Source organism: Sapajus apella, unplaced genomic scaffold (assembly GCF_009761245.1).
Source record: "Sapajus apella isolate SASKATOON/1434 unplaced genomic scaffold, GSC_monkey_1.0 scaffold55, whole genome shotgun sequence".
Classification (NCBI taxonomy): Eukaryota; Metazoa; Chordata; class Mammalia; order Primates; family Cebidae; genus Sapajus; species Sapajus apella.
Window position 1 is genome coordinate 2,656,155 of NW_022436995.1, and position 21,631 is coordinate 2,677,785.

Sequence of the window (21,631 nt, forward strand, 5' to 3'; positions counted from 1 at the left end):
GCGTTAACAAAAATGTAGAAATAATTAGATGACAGAGGAATTACTGTACCAGAATGAAAAATACGTTATCAGGTTATAGAATTTAAATTTACATTGTATTTTCTTTTTTTATTTTGTAGTAAGAACTATGTTGTTTTTGGTTTTGCTTGTTTTTTAAGGAAAGAGTAGAATTCCTTTTTTATATATATTTTTTGCTTTTAATTTTTAAAAATTATTATACTTTAAGTTTTGGGGTACATGTGTACCATGTGCAGGTTTGTTACATAGGTATACACGTACCATGGGTTTGCTGCATCCATCACCCCATCATCTACATTAGGAATTTCTCCCAATGCTGTCCCTTCCCTATCCCCCCATCCTCTGCTATCCATCCCCTAGCCCCTCACCCCTCAATAGGCCCTGGTGTGTGATGTTCCCCTCCCTGTGTCCATGTGTTCTCATTGTTCACCACCCACTCGTGAGTGAGAACATGCAGTGTTTGGTTTTCTGTTCTTATGTCAGTTTGCTGAGAATGATGGTTTCCAGCTTTATCCATGTCCCTGCAAAAGACATGAACTCATCCTTTGTTATGGCCACATAGTATTCCATAGTGTATATGTGCCACATTTTCTTTATCCTATCTATCATTGATGGGCATTTGGGTTGGTTCCCAGTCTTTGCTATGGTGAACAGTGCCGCAGTAAACATACGTGTGCATGTGTCTTTATAACAGAATGATTTATAAACCTTTGGGTGTATCTCCAGTAATGGGATTGCTGTGTCAAATGGTATTTCTATTTCTAGATCCTTGAGGAATTGCCACACTGTCTTTCACCATGGTTGAACTAATTTACACTCCCACCAACAGTGTAAAAGTGTTCCTATCTCCCCACAACCTCTCCAGCATCTGTTGTCTCCTGATTTTTTAATCATCACCATTCTAACTGGTGTGAGATGGTGTCTCAATGTGGTTTTGATTTGCATTTCTCTAATGACCAGTGATGATGAATTTTTTTTTCATATGTTGGCTGTGTAAATGTGTTCTTTTGAGAAGTATCTGTTCATATCCTTTGGTCACTTTTTGATGGGGCTGTTTTTTCTTGTAAATTTATTTAAGTTCTTTGTCAATTCTGGATATTATCCCTTTGTCAAATGGGTAGATTGCAAAAATTTTTTCCCATTTTTTTGGTTGCTGGTTCACTCTGATGAAAGTTTCTTTTGCTGTGCAGAAGCTCTTTAGTTTAATGAGATCCCATTTGTCAATTTTGGCTTTTGTTGCCATTGCTTTTGGTGTTTTAATCGTGAAGTCCTTGCCCGTGCCTATGTTCTGAATGATATTGCCTAGGTTTTCTTTTAGGGTTTTTATGAATTAGGTCTTACATTTGAATCTTTCATCCATCTTGAGTTAATTTTTGTATAAAGTATAAAGAAAGGATTCAGTTTCAGCTTTCTGCATATGGCTAGCCAGTTTTCCCGCACCATTTATTAAATAGGGAATCCTTTTCTCATTGCTTGTTTTTATCAGGTTTGTCAAAAATCAGATGGTTGTAGATTTTTGGTGTTATTTCTGAGGCCTCTATTCTGTTCCATTGGTCTATATCCCTGCTTTGGTACCAGTATCATGCTGTTTTGATTACTGTAGCCTTGTAATATAGTTTGAAGTCAGGTAGTGTGATGCCGCCAGTTTTTTTGTTTGTTTGTTTGTTTTGCTTGCGATGGTCTTGGCTATGAAAATTTACATAGTATTTTCTAAATGTTGCTTTTTTTGATATTGCTTTAAAATTAGTAAGATTGCAAATCTAGTGCCCCTTTGAAAAAAAGCATCGTTGAAAACTTATTTTGAATTAATATAATTGTTGAATTCATTCCATTTTTTCTTTATTAGGTAATATACTGGTACAGGGGCCCTGAAAAGGAGTAATTCATCTGGCCCTAAAGATTATTATCATTAACAATAGATTTAAAGGAATAAGGGCCCCTTTTAGAAAACTTTGATTACCACTGATTCCCTGGAAATATTATTTTCCTGATGAAGTGGCTATCTATAAATTAAAATTTTATATGTTCTAATTATAATACTTGTGTGTGTTTATACAGTTATGGCTTATTATATATGAGCTCACTATGACTATGAAAGGGGAATATAAAACTTTTTGATAAGGAGATCTTCTGTAATAGTTGAGGTTCTAATCAGTGAATTTTTCCTTTCTGTAGTTTCTGTAGAATTGCTGACACTTATTCTGTACAGAGAATTTATGAAAACAAACTCTTATTTAGTTTCAATTGGACAAAATAAATAATCTATTTTATAAGCTGCTTGCTCAGTATGAAAGAAAATTTATTTTTTGCTAGGATACTACATGCAATTATTTGCATTAATTTTGCTTTTTGAATCTTAGGTTTTTTAGCAATTAAAATATTTAGACCTAACCTGTAAATATATTCAAATTAAATAAGTTGAAGGGTTTAACAATTAAATTGGAAAGTTCTATTTCCTGTTCTATAGACACTGAACACGCTATTTCTTTACAGTTTTTTGAAAACTCAAATGGAAGAATGCTGTCTATTCTTGGATCCTTGGTCCAAAGCATAGGTGCTTTGGGTGTCAAGTTATAATTTTGACTTCTTCTGGGCTCTCCCTGATTCTACATGGATAAATCTTGGAGGTTCTTCTCTTGTGTCCTATGCTTATTTTTTAGTACTTCTTATGTTTTACTTTATGCTCTATCATGACACAGAACATACACATAATGTTTGTAGCTGGATCTCTTGCACTTTTTAGTACAAAAATGATAATCATTATAACAGTATTATGCTTTTGTTTCTTAGTTTATAAGCTATAATAACTAGTACATTGAATTGTGAGATTCTTCTGATTATATATGATAAAATAGTTTAATTTAAAAATGAATGTAAGTTTAAAATATTGTAATGCTAGTTAAGTTGAGCTTAATTATGTGTTATAAACTTTATAAAACATTAACATTTGCATACTTTAAGTTCATCATAAACATCAATAAAAATGATGAGGATGCTGAAATAAAAGAAGTATTCTGCAAATGTAGCAGTATTCAGTTTTTATTCTTTTATGTGTTACTCATATATAAAACACAGACATTGATAGATTCATATCGGAGACATAGAAATTTACTTTTGGAGGCTGACGCAGGTAGATCACCTGAGATCAAGAGTTCGAGATCAGCCTGACCAAAATGGTGAAACCCTGTCTCTACTAAAAATACAAAAATTAGCCGGTTATGGTGCCAGGCACCTGTAATCCCAGCTACTGTGGAAACTGAGGCAGGAGGCAGAGTTTGCAGTGCGCCAAGATCGTGCCATTGCACTCCAGCAAGCTTCATGTCAAAAATAATAATTATTATAAAATTAAAAAATAAAACATAGAAATTTGATGACCCCTAAGTTCAAGAGTAGCAAATGGTCCTAAGGTATGCATATCCAAAGACCAAATCCAATGTGGAAAACTATTCAGAATGACAAGTATGTAAACCTATGTTAGAAAAGTCTGAATCTTCAATAAAATAAAGCTCTGTGAAGAGATGCTAGAGATCTCGGATCTGACATTAAAGGTTTACAGCAGAAAGTGAACAAGTTGTCTGGCTCAAGACAAGCATTGAATGAAGGATATGTTTGTTTCTGATGTAATGTTAGGGATTAAAAGGTCACCCATCACACAATCTTTTGCTTATAAGAACAAAGCATATTGCATATATCAAAGAGACATCAAGCAAGTTATTAGGTAATAGGAATATCTTCAACAATTGCGACTATGACTGTGGAGTATTATTACTATATTGATTGTTATTATACAGTTCTGCATTTAGATAAATTTAAAATGTAACACATATATGTGGAACAGTTTTTGGAAATGTAATTTCCAAAATCTTTTCCTTATGACCCCTGAATCTCTTTCAAATAGACCTGCCTCTTCCTAATGTCGATCTACAGCTAGATTGCCTGCGTTTGTAGTCAGATTTCAACACTTACTATGCAACATTAAGCTCTCTACACTCAATTTCATTCTCTATAAAATAATGATGATAATAATGGTATCAATATCATAGATTAGTGGTAAGTATTAAGTGTTTAAGTAAAGCTCTTAGAAGTACACCTGGCAGGTAGAAAATGGATTGTAAGAGTTCATTATTATTTTTCTCATTTGCAGCACTTTGGTTTAAACTTGTAGATTTTATAAAGATTGTTTCAGATGACAAGTGCATTGCACATGCATGGTGTTCATATGCACAAAAGGTTAGCCGTTGCAGTTTTGAGTCTGGTATAGCATGTGTATCATCTTTCTATTAGTAATAAGGGACTTTTTAAGCTTATTTGGATTAATTTCTTGTTCAAATGTATGGTGAAAAGCATATTAACAAAATCGGTAAACTCAATTTGTTGGTACTTTAAACATGACTTTATATCAAGTGTGGGATACACGTCAAATTTTCTTGAATGCCTAAAGTTTATTGACTAAGTGCTTACTTGCCAGCAGCATAGCAACAATTTTGTCACAGGTTAAGACTGATCAATTGATTGTGTTATCAATACCACAAATGACAACCTTCCTGTTCTACTGAAATAATGAAACAAACCATGACCCCTTCCAGAAAACTCATACAATAGAGTCAGCAGTAATAAATCTATGCAAGCTCCATGCCAGACCCACATATATTTTTCTTATATTCCAGAGAATAAAAAATCTTGATCTTTTCTAACTATATAGCTACTGTGGAAAGATAGCAGTATAAAATGAAATGGCAGGCTAATAGAGTCACCTTGAGCCGGGACTCGTCTGCTGGGGACACAGTTATTTAGTTGTAAGAAGTATCTTTTAGTTCAAAGGTAATATATCTCTTCTTAAGTAACTTTTGCTTTCAGCAAACCGTAAGAGTAAAAAATAATCCAAAGGATTTGGAAGCCAGAATATGTCAAACTGAATCCCGGAGTTAATTCCTGAGTATCCAGCTCAAAGAAAGATGCCATTGTGTAATATCTGGATCATCAGAATAATATCCTCTATTCTTGACCACATTTAACACGTGAACATCTTATTCTTTTATTTTTTCTTCTTTTTTTTTTCTTTTAGAACTTTTTTATCTTTTGAAAATTTTCAAACATATAGAAAAACTGAAAAAATAGTACAATAGACATCTACATTCTCTTCTAGATCCACTAATTGTTAATATTTAGTCCATTCTCTCTTTCTGTCTCTCTTTTGAATTACTTAGAATTTAGTTGCAGACTTAATGACAATTCTTCCCTAAGTAGTTCATCATTTGTTTTTAAGAGCTAGAGCATTTTCTTATATAATATAATAGTTATTATTTAATGAAAACATCACTGATAGAATGTTATCTAGAACACAGTTCATATTCAAATTTTGCTGGTTGTCTCAATTTTTATAGCTTTATTTTTTCTTCTTCTGGATTTAATCAAGGAAAACACTTTACATTGGTTTTAATATTTGCAAGTTTATTTTCTCCTATGGCAATCAATGTCATCTTTTTGAAAGCGTAAATAAATTATATCATCTCCTTTAATCTTTCCGTTACCCTTAAAATGAAATACAAATCTCTCCTTAGCACCTTAATGCCATGTCATTTATGATCAACTTCAAATTCTTTTTTAGTTATATTGAATTAACTTATATTTCCAGAAGTCACCACACTCTCTCTTATATCTATGGCTTTGTGTATAATGTTTCTTCATCAAAATATTCTTGAACCTTAATCCCTCTCCTCACCTGGCTAACTCACCCTTGTTCTAAGAGTCAAAACTAGCACATCAATGCGACTAAAATACCTTTTCTGTTGACATCGGACTGAATTTAGTGCCTCACTTCATGCTCATGAAGCACACTACAGTAATCATCAGAAGAGAATTTAACATGTTGCTTTATTCACCTGTTTTTTACTAGAATTCTCATTTAGATTGTTAAGTTTCTTAAAGACAGAAACTATCTATCTTGCTCACCAGTGTATTCCTCTTGCTCACCAGTGTATTCCTCTTGCTCACTGAGTATTTTTCACATAATTGGTTCAGTGAATGTTGAGCAATAAGACACATAAAATCATAACTGCTACTTTGAATCCTTAAGCTGAGTCTGAATAAAATTATAACTGAGTGGTCTTGGTGGGTTATAGGTTATTTCCATGTCAGAAACAGGCAGAAAATGCAGTTATTACTGTTAGCTGATATCTGATACTATTTTCACAATTTATCTTTTTTAAATGATTATTTGTGTGATGTAATTGTTGTAACACAAAACTGTAAAAATAAAGACTAATGATCAGGATTTGAAGCCTTTCCCAAATCTCCCACCTTTAAGAAATCTTAGTTCATATTGATTGATTAATCTTTAGATTTAAAACTTGTTACCAAAGGTAAATGATTTCCAGGAAAACATGCTTAATGGTAACATTGGAACATGGAAAAAGAATGCTCAATAACTCGCTGCTTCTAATTTGTATTTTTCTGTAAAGAAATGATTCCCTTAGAAACATATTTTTATACTTTAATGATGACTACCACAGAAAACCTATAGAACTACACTGAAAGAGAAGACGTTCTTTAACTTGTACCTCTCTACTTTATATTAATAACATTAAAATATTCACTGATTCATAAGGCTTAAAAAATACCTTAAAATGATCTAATAACACTTTTACATACAATAAAGACTATGTATACACCATTTCGAATACTTATTTTTCCTTTCTTATAAACAAACACAAGCTTTAGGTAGACGATGATTTTTTGCTCTAATGATTCCATCATAGACCCAGAGCTATTTCTACACAAAGGTCCCATTGTTAATAGAAACTCAGAAAATTATAACAAAAGAATAATTTTTTACTCTAATAAGGCTGGTCTGCAGAAAAAGATGGAATTTTATCCCTTCAAGGATGATACAAATTAATTAAAATAGGGTTGTATCTGACCCTCAGCAATGGAAATCTGCACAGATAGAGAAAGAAAGAAAGACTACTACTTTAATTTTAGGAAAACCAATATTGGCATCTACAAATTAAAGAATTTCAAACAGAAAAACTGCAAATTAGGTATAGTCATAAATAGATTGCCCTATAGAATTTAGAGAATCAGTGTAATTTGAAGTAGCAATGAACATCACTATAATAAACTGCTATTCCCAAAATAGCTCTGTTTTTCAGTATAATGACTCTAACCACTACACAATCATGTCTCCCCTAAATTACCACAACAAACAAAATAAGAGATTGCATAATTCAAAGTACTCCACCAATATTGAAAAACAGCAGCAATACGTTCCAATTCATTTTGTTGTTTTATTTATTCATTTGAGGAACTTATGATTTAGTGCGTAAGGGAAGTAAACAGTTATCAAAAGTTCAACTAAGACCGTGTACAGTGTGCTGTGGATCACAGCAAGATGACGGAACAGAAAGTCTCAACCCTGATTGCCTACATAAATATCAATTTAACAATGCTATATGGACCAAAATACCATTATAAGATTTCTAAAACAGTTAAGACATTGCAGTGCCACAGGGAAAAACACAGCTGAGAACAACAACATTTCAATGAGTAGAGTCATTTTATTTTACCCACACACCCCTTTTCCCCAAATCCACTTGAGAGAATCCCCAAATTCTCTCAAGAGAGAATACTCCAGCTCAATACTTCTCCCTTGGGGAACAAAGAAAAATAAAAGGAATGCATGCATCCAATGTTTTAGCTTTTCAGAGGGCTGCCCAAGAAACTTGCTATGGCTGGCACAACTCAGTGCACTCAGGAGAAAGAGCACAACAGAAACCTTCTACCTTAGAGAGGAGGAGGAGGAGGAAGGAAATGTGTATCCAGTGTTCTGGGTTTTTTGGAGAGCTACTTGAGCAACTGGCATCTGTCTCACCTTACTCAAGGCATTAGAGGGAACTGACACACTCTGAATGCATAGATGCCATTGAGAACTAGAGAAAGAGGGAGGCTTTCTGGTGTAGAACCAGAAAACTTTCACAAAGACACCAGAGGAGCAAGAGATTATAAGAGGATCATAAAAAAGGAACTAAGAAACTTTCTTTTTGAGACAAGGGCTTGCCCTATTGCCCAGGCTGGAGTGCAGTGGTGTGATCATAGCTCTTTGCAGCCTTGACTGCTGGGCTCAGGTTATCCTCTGTCCTCAGGCTCTTGACTAGCTAGAACTATAGGTACACGTTCATACCATCACATGCAGCTGATTTTTTTATGTTTTGTAGTGATGGAGCCTTGCTATGTTGCCCAAGCTGGTCTTGAACTTTTGGCCTCAAACAATCCTCTTTCTTCAGCCTTGACAAGTGTTGAAATTACAGTATGAGTAACAATGCATGACATACAATCATCTCTAATTGAAAATTGAATGCACAGGCCCTAGGGAAGTTCTAGCCTTCCACAATTTTCAGAGACCCCCAGAATTTCTTGAGCTGATTGGTGACAGTCTTCCCCTATACAAAGTCAATGCATAAAGAATAGGAGAGGTGGCTGCTTTTCAGTTGTTTAGATCCCAACACAAAGTTATGAGCTACACACACACACACACACACACACACACACACACACACACAAACAAAGCAGAAAAACCTGACCCAACAAGAGGAATAAAATTTCCAGAAACAGATCCTAAAGAAACAGAGTTATACGTGTTACCTGACAAAGAATCAAAAAAACCTGTGATAAAAATGCTCTGTGACCTCAAGAAATGATGCCTGTACAAAATGTGAATATCAAAAAGAGGTAGAAAATTTAGAAAGAGCCAAACAGAAATTTGAAGCTGAAGAATACAATAACTGAAGTTAAAACTTTAATAGAGTGGTTCAACAACAGACTTACACAAGCAGAAAAAAAGGAATTGGCAAACTCAAATATGGGTCATTGGAAATTATCCAAAGGGGAAAGGAAAAAAGAATCAAAAGGACAGAAGAAGGCCTAAGAGACTTATAAGATACCATCAAGTGCACTAATATGCACATTATGAAAGTTCCAGAAGAAGAGAGAAAGGTGTGAAAAGTTTAAAGAAATAATGAGCTAAAACTTGCCAAATCTGTGGGTGTAAATGAACGCCCAGATTCAAGAAGCCCGCTGGATGTCAGTGAGTAAGAATCCAAGAGTATACACACCGAGACACAGTATACGAAAACTGTCAAAAGTATAAGACAAACAGAGACTTTTGAAAGCAACAAGAGAAAAACAACTTATCATATACAAGGGACCTCAATAACCATATCAGTAGATGTCTATCAGTAGATGTCTTGGCAGAAATCTTGCAGGCCAGAAGAGAATGGAATGATTTGTTCAAAGTGCTCAAATACCAAAAAACCTGTCAGCCAAGAATGCTATCCAGGACAACTATCCCTTAAAAATGAAAGAAAAATAAGGACCTTACTAGAAAAACAAAGCTGGGGAAATGTATCACCACTAGACATGCCTTACAAGAAATGCTAAATGAGGCTCATACTACTTCAAGCAATTTATAAATCCAATAAAATCTATATTACAATCCCAGTGGCATTTTTTACATAAATTTACTGAATTGATACAGAATCACAAAGAACTCTCAATAGCCAAAACAAACTTGAGGAAGAACAAAGCTGGAGGCCCCGCACTTCCTGATTTCAAAATATATTGCAAAGCTACAGTAATCATAAGAGTATGGCACTGGCATAAAAAAACATACATACAGATTAATGAAATAAAATAGAGATCCCAGAAGACCATACATCTGTAGTCAACTGTTTTTTGACAAGAGTGACAAGAACACACAGTGGGGCAAAGATAGTCACTTTAACTAATGGTGCTGGGAAAACTGGATATCCACATGCAAAAGAATAGAACTGAGTCATTGTCTTATAACATACACAATAAATCACTCAAAATGGATTAAAGACCTAAGACCTGAAACTATCAAACTCCTAGGAAAAAACACAAGAGAAGAGCTTCTTGACATTGATCTTGGAAATGATTTTTTTTAGTTATGACACCAAGACACAAGCAACAAAAGCAAAAATAGACAAGCGGGACACCAAACTAAAAAACCTTCTGCACAGAAATAATTAACAGAGTGAAAAGACGACTTACAGTATGAATAAAAATATTTGCAAAGCATTTATCCAACAAAGGGTTAACCTCCATAATATATAAGCAACTCCTACAATGAAAAACAAGTAGTATTTGCTGATTAAAAATTGGGCAAATGACTTGAATTAACATTTCTCCAAAGAAGACATACACATGGCCAACAAGTATATGAAAAGATGCTCATCATCATTACTCATCAAGGAAATGCAAATCAAACCACAATAAGGTACTACCTCATACCTGTTAGAATGAGCATTATTAAAAACAAGAATGAAAAAAATAGCAGGTGTTTGTAAGGATGTGGAGAAAATTGAAACCCTTGAACACTCTTGGTGGGAATGTAAAATGATGCTGCTGCTATGAAACATGGCAGGGAACACAGGATGTAGGTTCCTCAAAAAATTATAAAGAGAATTGCCATATGATCTAACAACATTAATTGCTCCCAGTTCCCATTGGGAAAACGGGGAACTCCTTTTCAGTGGATACAGAGTTTCAGTTATGTAAGACGAAAAAGTTCTGGAGAGCTGCTATACAACATTCCGCATGTAGTTAACAATAGTGTACTGCACACTTTAAAATTTATTTGAAAGGTAGGTCTCTTTACATATTTTAACTACAATAAAAATAATAATGCAACCTGTTTTATAAACAAAACACACATATACAAGCATTTTCAAATCTTAGATACAATTTTAAAGCAATTTAAGGATGGAGATAATTTTTTTTTAAGTAGGAAAAGGAGGTGAGTGACCCTTGAAAGTTGTCCTCATTTAAACATCAAAAGCAGAGTCTGAGTTTTTGTTAAAATTCACTCCTTATTTTTTATCACTTTCTTCCTTTGGGGCCAGTGGGAACTTCAAATGATGCAAGCTCTGGCCTGCATATTAGGAACCTCATCGCAGCCCTATCCCCTATATCAGCTATAAAACTCAAAGCCAGTGTTCTGTCCCTGTTCTCTCAAGCCATTTTCCGACCATCCCAGGAGCCTTCCCTGCTCTTTCCAGATAGTTTTATCATTGGAATAATAAACTTCTTCATGACTTTTTGATATATGTATGGCAATACATGTTGATACTTAAGCAAATCTTACATGGAGATCTATCATATTTCTGGTGAGTTTAACATGTTTCATTTATTGAAAAATCAAGGGGTAAATGAAAAACATATTTTATTTCATTTTCCATTTCTGGTTCAGTTTTAGAATAGTCTCATGATCAGTGCTTTTTCTCTCTGGACAAGTGTGGTTAGCTCTGAGCTACATCTATGTATTCCTGGCACTTCCTTTTTCAATGTTTTGCTTGTTTTCATTAAGAAAAGTATAAATTTTACAGGGAGTTCAGGATTCATGTAAACAACAAAGACCTATACAGTTGCAGCCTTATTGCTTAACTAGGATGTTTAGAAATGGAATTTATTAATACCAATAAAATACATTAAAAAGATCCCAGGCCGGGCACAGTGGCTTACACTTGTAATTCCAGCACTTTGGAAGGCGGGTGGATCATGAGGTCAGACGTTCAAGACCACCTTGGTCAACATAGTGAAACCCCATCTCTACTAGAAATACACACACGAACAAAATATTAGCCAGGCCTGGTGGGGGGCACCTGTAATCCCAGTTACTTCGGAGGCTGAGGCAGGAGAATCGTTTGAACCTGGAAGGTGGAGGTTGCAGTGAGCCGAGATTGAGCCACTGCACTTTAGCCTGGGTGATAATGTGAGAGTCCATCTGAAAAAAAAAAAAAAGAAAGATCCCAGACATCCATATGGATTCTATACTAAGGTATGGCCTGTGGAAAAGTAATTTCTTAAATAAGATATGCTAAATACCTGGTGTGTTTTATGATTTCAGTTGTCAACATCCATGCCAGATAATCACACAGATCTTCTAATTCATGCTTTCCTAAAAACTATTATTGCCAATAAATCCAGTAAAATGTAGCCAAGGAATTGTTGCCACAACCTCTGGAATAACAGTCCTATGTAATTCCCTTTTTATCTCCTGCACCTACATGATATGTGTTTATTATTGTGAAATGTCTTGAATCCTTAAGTAACTTCCCGTTAAAAACTTACTCCCATACTTGATTTAGAAAAAGTAGTGGCTCTTTGTTATTTGTGTCATTTGAACAGTCAGAAAACCTGTATCAGAAGGGTTTTTGAGAATTATCTGTAAATTTATGTGTTTTATTATTAATCATTCTATTATTATGTCATCAATCTCTTACCTATTAATTTACCTATTATTATGTGAAGCAGTGAGAATATATAATTGAACACTGTAAGTTTCTCAAAGCAATCAAAATAATGTGAGAGATAGAAAAAAGATTGATAATTGTACAGTGATATAGATACACATTTTACATCATTTTAACTTTTATGAATCATTCCAGATAATTTCAAGATATTCATTCTATATTCTTTTCTAGAATTATGAAGCCTGTCTGTAATGTGAGACAGTTACTATTAGTACGTACTAAAATATATAAATTGACTTAATGAAAATAATGTATGCAGATATATTAAATATATAGACTGTATGTAAACACATTTTTTTTTGTAATGAGTTGACATCATTGGGTAACCCCATCTGGGATTTATTAGCCGTTATTTCTATATGTGCCTAGGAATTTGATACAGCCATTTATTCATACATTTCAGCTCTGCCTCTGTTGAACTTTTATCCTTTCTCTTTCCCAGCACTGTTCAACCTTATTCGTAATTGGACTGTTATCTTCATGTTTTAGCATCCAGTAGATATGGTCATCCCCCAATGTATAGCCTCACCAAAATTTTCTCAGTATCTTTAGAAGACTTGTCTATAATTTATGAAGAGAAAAGAAGAAGCATAAAATGTTGTGAAAAACCAGTGTTTTGAATGCCAAGAAATAATCCTAATATCACAGTAAAACTGTGAGAGTAGAATGGAATGTTAGACAATTTTAATGACACTGTGAACCTTTGTATTTGCAGGAGTGGAAAGATACAAGATCAGACAAGGGTGATCTCTGAGGTGAATTGAGAAAGCAGAAAAACCTAATAGGGATGAGAATATTGTCTTTGTGTATACCTTAATGAGTAGAATCCCTGGGTCAATATAATATTTTTGAGGCTAAGCCTAGATTAATGGAACAGACATTGAGTCAATATTTAGAGGTAAATTAATACATTATTTTGTTTATTTTAAACACTTCTACCTTTACATTTGAATTGCACTCATAGATTCCCTAAAGTCAAATAATGTTTGGCTAAACTGATAAAATTTTGGATCTATAAAATTTAAGGCCAAGCTGCTGGATACTGTGATCCACCCAAACATCCAGGCATCTTAGGAGACCCTTCATGCATATCTACCAACCACTGACTGATTTTCCTCTCCTCTACTACTCTGTTTTGAATATATTAGTTGACTTTATCTTTACAACAGCTTTGAAAGAGGATTTTTTTACTCTCACTTCTCAAATGAGCAAGCCTTATAAGCGAAGTTGACTAAATACTCATATATACCCGATCAATGTTAATTCAAAGCCGGAGGACATTCACTTGTATTATGTTATCTGTCCCCCATTCAAAATTCCTAACCTGCACTGTGGAAGAGATATGGAAGTTCTGCAGTATCAGTTGTAATCCTATCACAAAGCCAAAAATTTTGGAAAGTTAATTTTAAAAAATTTTGTCTGAACATAAGTATATACACAATAATTTCAAAATTCATCAAATATCCTTTTCTTAGTGACTAATGAGAACAATAAGAAACCTACATTAAAATATTTTTGTTTTGCTTAAACATTAATTTAAAACAGTTGTACTTTTCTTTCCTCTTTTTATATTCTATTATTTTTCAAGTGAAGTGACCCCAGGTTATTAATATAATGGAATACAGTTGAATCTTCTACAATGCAGGTTTTGGAGACATTGACCCCTGTGCAGCAGAAAATCTGTGTCTAACTTTTGACACCCTCAGAACTTAACCATAGGAGCATAATATTGATGAGAAACCTTGCTAATAACATAATTGACATATATTTTTTATGTTGCAATGCATTATATACAATATTCTCACAATAAATTCAGTTAGAGAAAAGAATATTAAGAAAGTTATTAAAAAGAGAAAATGCATTTAATATTCACTAAGTGAAAGGCCATCATAAAGGTCATCTTTGACATCTTTACATTAAGTGGATGAAGAAGGAGACTGAGGAGGAGAGATTGGTCTTGCTGACTTTAGGGATGTTGGGGTGGAAGAAACTCCACGTGGAAGTGGATTATTGCAGTTCAAACCCATGTTGTTCAAGGGTTGACTATAATACAACAATAACAAAAGTTATTACTACAACAACAATGCAGGCTTCACGTCGTTGTAGTTTGTCCTACAGTTCTCATTAGCTACATGTATATGAAGAATAGAAGAAGCAATGGCCCAAAATAGGAAATCTATATGTTCCCACTATAAAAAGTTCTGCTGTTACTCGTGTTGATTTTTGACAAAACTCATCTGGGTAGGTAAAAATCGTGTCCTAATAAGAAAACAGACTGAGTATTAAAAATGTGAAACTTGTAAACACACCTGTGAATTCAGTTTTACTGAAAGCCATTGTTTTAAATAAATACTTACAGGAATTCTTAAAAGTTTGTATTTAGTATCTGTGTCAAAACAAGATAAATATTACGCACATTGATTAAAAAGTAAGCAAGCAATTAATTTCTGAGTTAATTTTTTTCTAATTTTTAATCTTTGCTTATATGCAGCAGGAGAGTTATTAAAGAATATTGTCCTGATGTATCATTTATAAAAAAAATCATTTTGAAGAACTCATTAGTAACTTCAAAAAATTACTATAATTGCTTCAGGTAAATCTGCAAATGAACACTTAGCAAAGTATATAAAAAATCTGCTGATTTTGGAAAAGTATTCAGAGTGTGGAAATATTTTCTTCTTAAATAAACATAAAAGAAACATGCTACAAATTTATGTTGCCATCTTCTGAAGTTCTAGTTAAAAATGAATTGGTGGCTCTGACAATTATCTTATTTGCTAAAATAATTATGTTAGATCAATAGCCCGAATGTTTATTTTAAAAATGTATTAGCATTAACACAAATGATGAACTAATTTTCAATATAGTTGTAAATTAATTTTATGTCATGATTATTCTGTTTATTATATCACACCTGGTACACTAAATATCATACTATTTGAAAACTACATTAGTATTTCATTACTATGCTAAAATATAATAAATTATTCTTGTGCATGTGACAAAATGTTTGCTGACTTGTCCTACTTTATCTCCTCCTGCCCACCCACCGCATGCTACAGTCCAGTCACTAAAAATTAGCACTAATTTGAAATTATAAAAATGCTTTTATGCTTACTGTTTTGATTTGAGGCCTTTCTATTTGCTAGAAAATGTGTTAGTAGCTTATCTTCTACTAACATGCCTCTTTAAATCTCAGAGAAGGATCAGGGACAGATGGATCCCCAGATTCTACCTAAATTACAGGAATCCCTGGCTTCACTACCGTGCTATACAGTAACTACTCAAATACAGAGTATGTCTATCATGTTCTGGTTAGATGTTTTTTAAAATACCAGTTATTATGAGAGTAAAGTTAGCATGTTTGTTGGTAGAATTTCCAGAATGCAGAAGTGAAACAAACTTCTATAAAGTGCAGTCCACAGTCAAGTAATGGCAGCATTACTTGGGAACTTGTTAGAAATGAAAAATTTCTATTTCCATTCCAGATCTGTAAAATCATAAACTCTGAGGTTGGAGTCCAGCTGTCTATGATTTTAGCAGACTGTCAAGTCATTCTAATGCATTGTAAAGATCCACCTCTTTATAATGAAGGTAAGTGGTCACTCTGAAATCGCTAAAACTTGGGTAAGAAGAGAACATGGGAGGGGAAAGAAAAGCCAGCTTCCTTTAAAAATTACTCATATATTTAGTACGTTGTCATTTTCCACCATGGTTAGCATGGGGCGGGAAATTTTCCAAGAGAGGCTAGAGAGGACAGAGTAAAAAAAGGATAATGCAGCTTTGCAGTCTTCAGTTTGAAACATTTAAAGAAGACTGACCCAGTTCTATCATCTGAAAAACTTTTAAAAAATCTGCTTCCTTGAGTTTGAAAAATATAAAATAGCTTAAATAAATATTATATTAAGGATAAAGAAAAATGAGATTGGTAAATAATCTATTTAAGTTTTCTTTGGTACAACCTCTAATTTACTTTGATTTCTTTTTCATAATTCATAAGCCAGTGGAAAATGAAACAACCAGTTCAATCAGAGTTGTGATTGAACATCCAACAACTGTAAGATAAAAGATGAAAATGAAAAGAGTGATATTTAACTGGTGAAATTGCTCCCTGGGGGTGTCTGTACTTTGATCATTAATCTTAATTGGATGGGTCAGTGACCAGAATGGAAAGGCTGTTTCAGAGCATAATACAACTTTGTAATCTGTAACCATGAAGAAAGTAGTTACAGATTGACACTATTAGTCACTGTTCTTTCCATGATGTCAATCAATGACATTGAGATATTTACCAAAGATTTAGCTAAATTGAAGTTGCTATTAAAATGTGCACATAAAGGAATGCATTTCAGAGTCTGAAAAATATAAAGGAAAATATTTCAGAGAATGGAAGCTTACAAAGTCAAAGAGAATAATGTTGTTGTAGTAAAGTTAAACAGCAATTATAAGTTTTAGGCTCCAATTTTTACACAGTAGAGGACTTTAAATTTTAGTAGAGAAACTTTTATTGTAAAAAATTGTTAGTTGAATCATTTTTAAACTAAACAGAACATACTATAAACTTTCTTAAATGACAGAATCATATTTTGAACATCAATCAGTATGGTATCTTATGGTGGATAACTGAGAAGCATTTTCAAATAGTTCAAATTATTTCTAGTATCAGTTCTTAATGATCCTGTTTTATCACCATGTGCACTTTCGCATACCTTTAGAGTTAAACATAACCAAGATGATATAGCAAGAGATATTAAACTCTAATGGTCAAGAGCTCAAGCCTTGGCACCACACTACCTGGTTTTGATTCTGAGGTTTTATAATTGTGGAGCTTTGGAAAGTTGTTGATCCTTTCAGTGTGGATTTTTGCCTTAAATGTAATAGTTATGATAATGATATTTACCTCAAGGTATGGTTCTGAGTATTACATGTGTGTTATATTGTTAGAGTTATATAAATGTTGACAATTATTGTGTATGCCTTCTGTTAACTTTACAAATGTAAGCATCTTTCTCATAAATAAGTTTCTCACTCCTCTTCAAAGAAGCATTTATTTACTTTCATTTTACACCCATTAGGAATATTAACTCTGATTGCGGCATTATCATACCAAAGGTTATTTGGTGTTAGTTAAGCATGTAAGCCCCTCATGTCTTCACTCTCTTTGTGTTTTGTGGGATAGGTTACACACATACATACAAGGTAGTGTAATCCCAGAAAGTAATTGACATTATCTTAAGAACAATATGTCAGGAAAAACATTGATATGAATACCCCTATCTTCCATCTAGATTCTATTTTTTTTTTTTTTTTTTTTGAGACAGAGTCTTACTCAGTTGCCCAGGCTGGAGTGCAGTGGCGTGATCTCAGCTCACTGCAACCTTTACCTCCTGAGTTCAAGCAATTATCGTGTTTCATCCTTTAGAGTAGCTGAGATTACAAGCATGAGTCACCACACCTGTCTAATTTTTGTATTTTTAGTAGAGATGGAGTTTCACCATGTTGCCCAGGCTGGTCTCGAACTTGTGAGCTCAAGCAGTCTGCCCATGTCAGCGTCCCAAAGTGTTGAGATGACAGGCATTAGCTACTACACTGGGCTCGATATCCTCCATTCTTAAGGCTGTTGTCAGGATCAGAAGTGTAAGACTAAAAAACCCCTTAAAATTCAGCCATCCTGGTCCCCCAGACATATTGTGAAAAAAAATTTAGTGTGTGAGTGTGTGTGTGTGTGTGTCTAAGTGTGTGTGCAAACTGTATCAGCTGTGTGACCAAAGAGATGAAAAATGGGAATCCAGACTTGTAGTCCTCTTGTTGGGATTATAATGGAAGCAGAAACGGCAAATTTTGAATGGATTTCTTGCTGCTGCCAAGTGTGCAATTCCTTCAAACACATCGATCAGGATTAAATGAGCTCTAATGTATTCGGTACTTACGGATTCCTTCAGATTTTGGTGCAGATAGCTATGTATGGTATTCCTAACCTTAACACCTAAAATAATAAACTAATGATAACCTCTTAGCCATATGCACCCATTTTTCCTAGTTCACTTTAATATTTTTGGACATAGGCTGTATTAAGCAGTTCAAACTATTTTAACTTGTCCTAACATAGACTGGGTGGCTTAAACAGTAGGCATTTATTTCTCACAGTTCCTGTGGCTGGAAAGTTTGAAATCAGGGTACCAGGATATTGTCTTCTGGTGAGGCCTCTCTTCTGGGCTCATCTTCTTGCTGTGCCCTCACATGGTGAAAAGAGAGAGAGAAAGATAGATTTCTTATGTCTCTTCTTCTAAAAGCACTAATCCCATCAGGAAGTCTCCATCTTCATGACTCATCTAAACCTCCTATCTCCCCAAAAGGTCCTATTTTCAACAATTATCACATTAGTGGCTAAGACGTCACCATATGAATTTTAGAGGAACACTATTCAGCCCATTGATGGGTATCATGAGGAATACTTCAAAAACTTAAGATTTAGTGCTATAAAAATGTGACAATATTTTAAAATTATTATATCAAGCAACTAGTTTTCCCAGCTTTCCCTAACCCTGTAAAGAGAGTCAGTTTATTCATCATGAAGAAGATAGGGTACAAAGGAAAACATGTCAATGCCTGCTAAGTAATGTCAGCTGGATCTACAGTCGACTAATTGAGAAAGAATTTTCAGAATGTGTTATTGAAAAGCAAAATATAAACAAAGTATATAATGAGCATTGTTTGTTTGTTGTATGAAATAAAACCAAAAGGAAATCATAAGTGTGTTTTTCCATTTGTTTTTTATACATAGTGAGTGAAACAAACCCAGGTTGGAGCACACAACAGAGAAACCTGATACTATGTGATGGTAGGAGAACTAATCCTTTAGCATCACTTGCAAAGAGAACTCATCATTTCCTCATGAGAGGAAACAGTCTGATAACAGGAAATATTGTATAATCCTTATATCTGCATATAAATATGTGTGATAAGCTGTATAATTTTAAAGCTTACTAATAGTCTTATTCTTAAAAGAGTTAAAGTGATTTATCAAAAAGATTCATAATAGGCTGGGTGCCGTGGCTCACACCTGTAATCCCAGCACTTTGGGAGGCCAAGGCAGGTGGAGCCCATGGCCAAGAGACCGAGCCCATCCTGACCAACATGATGAAACATTTTCTCTACTGAAAATGCAAAAATTAGCTAAGCATGGTGGCATATGCCTGTAGTCCCAGCTACTCCGGGAGGTTGAGGCAGGAGAATTGCTTGAACTTGGAAGGAGGGAGACGAAGTTTGCAGTGAGCTGAGATTGCACCACTCCACTTCAATCTGGTGACAGAGTGAGATTCTGTCTCGAATAAAAGGTACATAATAAAGCACGATGATTTAACATAAAAATGTAGTAGCAGTAAGATAGTGGAAAATATAAGAAAAAATGAATTATGGGTGAGATTAGTGATAACATGCACACTATGAGATCTTTTAATGCTTCTTAATGTTGAGTCATAAATTTGAATCTAAAGCCTCTGGCATCAAACTTCCTTCCCCATGAGAGCTGTGAGAGAAGCCTTGTTGATCACTTATAGCTGAGTTTATTCATCTTACTGCAGTAAGGAAGAACACCACCTTAATAGATCCTTAGTAGGATCTATTAAGGAAAACATTAGGGACAGATGTGTGTAGAACTTCTGAAAATGGGGACAGGAAATTTTTAACATGGGTATTTCATGTGAGACTGCCTTGTACTTGCTTTAGCACTCTCTTGTTGCCATTTTTAAATTCTTAATTTATCTTTGAACTTGTGCTTTCTAAGTGAAGTGTAATGAGAGATGAGCACATTTGTGAGCAGAAAACATATACACAGTGTGTATATCTATCTTCATTGCCAGTTCACTTGCAGAGATGTTCATGATGCCCTGTGAGTAAAGAATTCCTGTTGTATTAGTTCGTTTTCATACTGATAAGGACATACCTGAAACTGGGAACAAAAAGAGGTTTAATTGGACTTACAGTTCCACATGGCTGGGTATGCCTAATAATCATGGTGGGAGGTGAAAGATACTTCTTTTTTAAATTTTTTTATGTTTGTTATTTATTTTTTTCTTTATTATACTTTAAGTTCTGGGTACATGCAGAATATGCAGGATTGTTACATAGGTATACATGTGCACGGGTTTGGTGCTTCCATTACCCTGTCATCTACATTTGGTATTTCTCCTAATGCTCTCCTCCCCGATCTCCCCATCCCTGCTATCCCTCCCCTAGCCCCCATCCCCTGACAGGCCACAGTGTGTGATGTGCCCCTCCCTGTGTTCATATATTCTCACTGTTCAACACCCACTTATGAGTGAAAACATGTGGTATTTGGTTTTCTGTTCTTGTGTAAGTTTGCTGAAAATGATGGTTTCCACCTTTATCCATGTCCCTGCGAAGGACATAAACTCACCCTTTTTTATGGCTACATAGTATTCCATGGTGTATATGTGCCACCTTTTCTTTATCCGGTCTATCATTGATGGGCACTTAGGTTGGTTCCCAGTCTTTGCTATTGTGAACAGTGCCACAATAAACATATATGTGCATGTGTCTTTATCATAGAATGATTTATAATCTTTTGGGTATATACCCAGTAATGGGATTGCTGGGTCAAATGGTATTTCTATTTCTAGATCCTTGAGGAGTTGCCACATTGTCATCTACAATGATTGAACTAATTTACACTCCCACCAACAGTGTAAAAGCGTTGCTATTTCTCCACATCCTCTCCAGCATCTGTTGTCTCCTGATTTTTTAATGATTGCCATTCTAATTGGTGTGACAGGTCTCTCAATGTGGTTTTGATTTCCATTTCTCTAATTACCAGTGGTGAGCTTTTTTTCATGTTTGTTGGCTGCATAAATGTCTTCTTTTTAGAGGTGGCTTTTCATATCGAAAGGCACTTCTTACATGGCAGTGGCAAGAGAAAAATGAGGAAAAAGCAAAAGCAGAACCCCCTGATGAACCCATCAGATATCGTGAGACTTATTCACTACCACCAGAATAGCAGGGAAAGACTGGGCCCTATGATTCATTAACTCCCCCCAGGTCCCTCCTACAACATGTGGGAATTCTGAAAGATACAATTCAAGTTGAGATTTGGGTGGGGACACAGCCAAGCCATATTATTCTGCCCCTGGCTCCTCCAAATCTCATGTCCTCGCATTTCAATTCCAATCATGCCTTTCCAACAGTCCTCCAAAGTCTTAACTCATCTCAGCATTAACCCAAAAGTCCATAGTTCAAAGTCTCATCTGAGACAAGGCAAGTCCCTT